Source organism: Dufourea novaeangliae, unplaced genomic scaffold (assembly GCF_001272555.1).
Source record: "Dufourea novaeangliae isolate 0120121106 unplaced genomic scaffold, ASM127255v1 scaffold16, whole genome shotgun sequence".
In the NCBI taxonomy this organism is placed as follows: domain Eukaryota; kingdom Metazoa; phylum Arthropoda; class Insecta; order Hymenoptera; family Halictidae; genus Dufourea; species Dufourea novaeangliae.
Window position 1 is genome coordinate 4,479,203 of NW_015373891.1, and position 6,000 is coordinate 4,485,202.

At 42.4% G+C, this 6,000-nt stretch overlaps 1 protein-coding gene across 1 annotated transcript in view; it reads left to right on the forward strand.

The window, feature by feature from the left end:
• The window catches only part of LOC107187839 (dipeptidase 1), a 104,051-nt gene that overhangs the window by 25,612 nt on the left and 72,439 nt on the right, over positions 1-6,000 (forward strand). The gene's annotated exons all lie outside the window — the stretch shown is intronic.

The following is a 6,000-nucleotide window of genomic DNA, read 5'->3' on the forward strand; positions in this document are numbered from 1 at the left end:
TATATTTCCCGCAGCGTCGAGCAGACAGTGCCGAATTACTCGACGGCCGTAATTTCGAAGCTCTGGAAGCGACGTTCAGCTGCAAATTTTCTCGCGGAATATCGTTCCTGAAAGAAGGGCCCCCCCCCCCCGATGCCGCCATTTGCAACACTTTCCCCTGAAAGTCGTCCATTTTCCCGGGGCGATTTACGCCGCGACGAGAATTGCGAGTAATATTTTCTGCCTCCCTTTCCGCGAATCAATAAAATAGCGCGATACGAAAGATCGAACTATTTCGAAGGACTCTTCACTTTCCTTGAAAGACTCGCGACTTGGTGAGGGTTAATGGAGACTGTGAATCACCGTGTTGCGCTCACAAGGTATGTTCGTGAAGTGATACGGGCTGATTTGTCTGTAACTTTATACAATTTGTTTATGGGACCAACCTGAGTGTTTTGTCATTGGTTGATGCTATTTTTAGACTTTAAAGGGGAAACCACTCTTTCTATCCGAAGTGACCATTTTTCATATTCACTTCTCACTTGTAAACTATAAGAGATATGGCAAAAGAAGTTTGGATAAGTTTTCTATCGTTTCTAGTTATCCATATATCAGTAGGAAGCAGTATTCAGAATAATATTTTTGAAAAATTAAAAACAAATAATTTTTCTGCAAATTTTCTTCCGGCAAATAGTGTGTGATTGGTCTTTTTTATTTATTACTTATGTAGTGAGGAATCTTAGAGGAAGTAAAGAAGTGGGTGGAAAACAATGATCGATGGCAAAGTGAAAGTAGAAAAGATTGTGAAAAGATACATGGGAGTGAGAAGATATGAGGTAGAAAGTTCAAGGAAGAAGATTTGAGGAAAGAAGAAGTTGACGAAGAAGGTTTGAGGCTAGAAGGTTTGACGAAAAAGTTTCTAGCCAAAGGATGACCTCAGGGTTGTGCATCCAATACGAAAGAGTGGTTTTTAACTCTATCTTTCGTGTACTTCTAAATCCAAGATTGTTTAATTTCAACCAGCAATTAAACCCTAAGTGTCTCAAAGTGAATACCAAACAGTTAAACGTTCAATTTACGCAACCGTACACCTCGTCTTCCCAATCGAACTGTCAGTTAATTCCTTGAAACACGCGATTCCAGGGGCCATGAAATGGCAGAAAAAACAGAGCTCGGTACCCATCGACTCTCCCGTAAAAATTACCTTCACAGCTATTCAAACTTCCGGCAATCACGGCCGAACCGAAGCCGAGTTTAAACGGGAGCGAAACGTTAACGCGAGAATCGCGTGTCACCGGTGATCGCTTCGCGCCCCCGCGCACGCGTGATGTTTCAATTACGGCAAGGGGGCGTCGCGTCGCGGCCGTTTTTCAAGGTCGTAAAGTCCCGCGATTAATTAAGACCGAAACGATTCTCGACGCTCATTCCCTGGCAGCGACGACGGTGGCGGCCGATGATTAATTCGTGGCACGCGATCGCGCGAAAAAAATTGTCGGAGGGGGTGGGGGAATCGATTCAATTAACGAGAGGGTGGACGCGGCCGATCCAGCGACTCGAGGCGGCGGAGAAATCGCGGGGGCAACTTTGGTAATTAATTTCCCGCGGTTCCCCGAGATTACCGGGGCTGACGAAAATTTACCGCCGTGGTACCGTCCCCTCCCACCCCTTCCCTCGATATCCTTCGGATTAATCTCGGACCCTCCATTACGAGCCATCCTTTCGGCGTAACTTTTGCAGGCGGGGGGAAAAACTTGCACGACCCACACCCACGAATGTTCCCGGAACGGCCACCGACTCTGGGTGCCTTTTACCGGAAGCTGGGAAAAGAACAGCGATGCTAGGGGATGAAAAGGTTACGTGGTGAACCTCTTATATTAAATAGCTTCTTTATTCTTATCCCGCTAACTGCATTTGTTTACTATAGTAGACAGCTACACTCAACTCGTTTTTTACACGGAACATTGGTTCCTCAAAAAACATATAAAAAAAAGTTTCCTATAGTAAAATGTGTAAGATGAAATAGAGAACTATATGGCGAACCAGACTCCCAGAAAATTACGATCTCGGTTCACTCGACACTCGATTGCCACAGCATCGTGAGTACCGTCAAAGGTAGTCGAACGATCTTTATTTACCGGTTGAATATTCCGAAATAAACGGGCACTTGTATCGAAGAGATTCCCGCGATGGAACTCGAGCAAGCTCATTATAGAGATTAACATTTCCCGCGATCACCAGTCACCCCTATCTCCAGCTACCGGAGTGGCAGACACGGTCCGTGTTGAATATCGATTTTTGATTCGAGCGAAAACACGTCCACCGTCGATGTACTATAGCCCTGGTCTCGCGAAACGATTTTCGGCCCCGTAAATCCTCGAGCCATCGCGAAGGGGTGGAAAACACATTTTCGTTTTCGTGCCGACATCCTTTCACGGTGTTTAAAAGAAAGCCCGCCCCCTCGACTAGACGTGTCCGGGACGTCAGGAGAAAATTATTTTCGCTTCATAAATCCAATGAAAGCGTCACTGTAAGAGCTCTTCGAACCGCGGCGTTGGCATCGTTTCCGTACACACACGCGCGTGAGCAACGACACGCGGCACAAAAGTAGATTATAATTTCAACGGTGTGTATTAAAGCCCCGGGTGCTTCGCTTCGAATACACGGCGCCCCCGGTCGCTGGACCCGTCCACCAGCTTCTAAGGAAAGTTGCTGCCTGGGAAATTGCTTTCACGGGTGAAATTCACGGACATCCCTCGCGCGCGCGATCCTGCTCACTCGTGTAATACCGGTCCGCGAGTATTTGGACGCGCTCGCTGGAATCTGATCAGAGAACCCCGGGGGATATTTATGGAAATGTGGAGTTTTTTCTTTTGTACGGTAATTTATTTAAACTGGAATCGAATGGAAATTTGTCGAGTGTTGATATTGGGAGTTTTGTCAGGCTGTAAATGAAATAGAAGTCTCGTTCCAAAAAAATGTTCAACATCGATTAAAACGAGACCAAAATCTAATATGAAGAAATTGTATTTACATTCAGTTATTGTAGTAGGATTTTACACGTTATTCAATTTCATACATTTTTATTAGTTGAAGTATGATCATTTACATTGCAGGACAAAAAAAAACGTATGTCCGTAGGATTACTATTAAAGATTTAAATTCTTGGAAGTAAATTTTTCAATTTGAATCTAATCTCTTAAAAAAATATTATTAATTGCAGTTTTTAATTGGCACAAATAACAGGGCAGAGTTCATTTTGTGCAAATATTTTGTATTAAAACCGTAAATAAAGTTTTATGGAGTTTATGTTTAAGCCTGACTAACAATTTCAAGCGTAAATATACAGAGAGGTTTTAGCCGGACTTCCATTTTAATCCATCGTCTGTTTTAATTTATCTGCAATATTTTTAAGTGGCTTTACTGGTAAAACAAATAGAGCTTCGTGAAAAGTACAGAGCACAAACATGCCAATCGTGACTATTGTTAATAATAACACATGGTATCCATAATTGTCCGAAATATATGCCCGATACCATACAGGGTGCCTATAAAAGTTACATTCAAACGTGCATAAGATAATTCTTCGTAAAAAAATAAGTCGAAAATATAGTATAACATTTTTTCATATGAGACTTCGTTTTCGAGAAAATCAATATTGAACATTAATTTTGGTAGTCAGTAGAAACAGAATTAAACGAGCAGACGTGCTACCCAAGTCCTATTCAATTGTACGCGTGTCCAGCAGATTTTCAAATGTGATTTTCTCGAAAACGAAGCCATAAATGAAAAAATTTTTACTGTATATTGTTTTTTACCTTTTTATGATAAATCATCTCATGCCCGCATGTACGTAATTTTAGCTTGAACAAAAGTTCTTTCACGTTGTCTGCCACGTTTTTCAATTTACCAAAAACAAATTCCAATGCAAATTTCTCAAGAATTGCCTAAAAGGTTAGTCTAAGAAACTGGAATATCGTTGTCCAAGTGTATTACTGTGAAAGGGAATTAAATTGAGAAACAGAAATATTTCGATAACTATGTAAGTTGTCTCTCCACTCCGGTCCCAGAACTATTCAAACGACCCACGTACCATCGGTGCAGACCGTTCTGGACTGGAATACTTTTGACGCCGCTGACTGAGACCAGGGGAAGGCGGACCAAAGCCGGTCTCCTTGAAATTCGGTTGAATGCCGAATTTGATGGAGCGCGCCCGTATACAGCTACTATTTCATTCAGTCACGAGACTTGGCACGCGCTGAATAACCGATGCGACCCGATGAAACGACATTAGTTATATCGGTTATAGAAGTCCTGCGAAACGGGGTTGCAAATCCATGCTCCGGCGCGATATTAAAACTTGCGCGAGGTGTCGACAACCCATTGGTAGATTTTTTCAGTCTGGACGTGACACGATTTCAATTTACCCGAATGATGAAGTGCGTAGAGTGTTGAGCCTAGCAGGAGGTTGTCGCGTGTGAAGCGACACGGCTCATAGATTGGTACGTCTATTCTTGCCTTTATTTAATATTAGAATCATAAGTCTTTGCCTATTTCGCAATAGCGAGCATTTTATATCAGTATCATTGTTCGTTTATCGTGTGTGCATCTCAGTCAATAATTTTATTCTGTGCAGTTGCTGTTATGATTTATTAGGTTGAGTCAGAAGTTTTTGCCCACCATCATCCGTTACTTTGTTACAGCCATATCGTTCATCGCTCATATATGTACGTGTATTTCAATATACGATACATATGTTCTTTACTAAATAAATCGGAATAATCTGTTTATCAATACACGTTACACTTAACTTGGCCAAGAACTTATGTCTCAGCCTAGTAGAATAGGAGAAGAATATTTCTTTTGAATGTCAAGGAAAAAGTGTACATATTCAGTTGAATATCCTGCAGCATCGTTTCGATTAAGATCATTAATGCCAAATGCAGTTGCCATCGATTCAACTAAAAGTCAAATCTTCTACCTAAAATGATTCACACGATTCGTAATCTTCAGGTAAAGTCTTTCAACAGTCGCGAAAGTCTCAATGTAGGCCACTATCGAGACGTTTATACTCTACACAATAAAAATTTCCAGTAACGTTACATTTCACACGGATTAAAATAGAAAATGAGATAGAAAATCTTTCTATCCACTTTTACCCACAACTGAAAGAATAGCTCTTCCCCCTCACAAATATCAGAAAAATTTCGTGAACGCCTCTCCAACAATCGTCTGCGAGGATTGATCCAGTGTTCCATCATTTTCCGTTCCTTCTGCTGCCCGTCGGATCGTCGCAAACACCGCCAGTTCCGTTTTATCTGCGGGAGGGTTTAACTCTAAGGCGTCAGAAATAGAATTTCATCCAACGGAACAACATCTGTCCCCACCCCCTCGGGAGTGAATATACTGACGAAAGCCACTGAGACTCTGTTCTCAGAAAATAGCCAAGGAGACCTTTGAAAATGCCTGGGCTCTGGTTGTTTGTTAACAAAACACAACACCCCTGCTGATCCCATCTATTAGAAGCTCGTCTAGACGCGATTATGGCATCCTGAGTCTAAGAACGGTTACACGATAAAGACACGGCCTGGTCCGAGAAGTCGTCGTTTGCCTAAAGTTCGCCCGAGAAGGCTACTCCATTACCTCATCCTCCTCGTCATCCCCCAAAGGCAGGCTACGGTAATGCCGACGTGTCACCGTGGCGAGGAGCGAAATTCAAATAAGCTTCTTACAAGGCCGCACATGCGGGTGCATACGTAACCAGGAGCAGCGCGAGCCAATTTAATTAATACCATAATTAAAAGGGAATACTAATTACGGAAGCACCCACCATCATAGTTACGAATTGCTGCGGCGAACCGACGTTCGGACGACGTTCAAATAGACGAGAAACGCTTCAACTTTGGAATAATTATTAGCTTTCGTGATCCCGTGGGTTGGTACTTGTAATAAACAAAATTTCGTAGAATTTCAAGATCGAATAAGATGTGTGATTTTGAAACGATGCGAAGGTGTAGCTTGTAC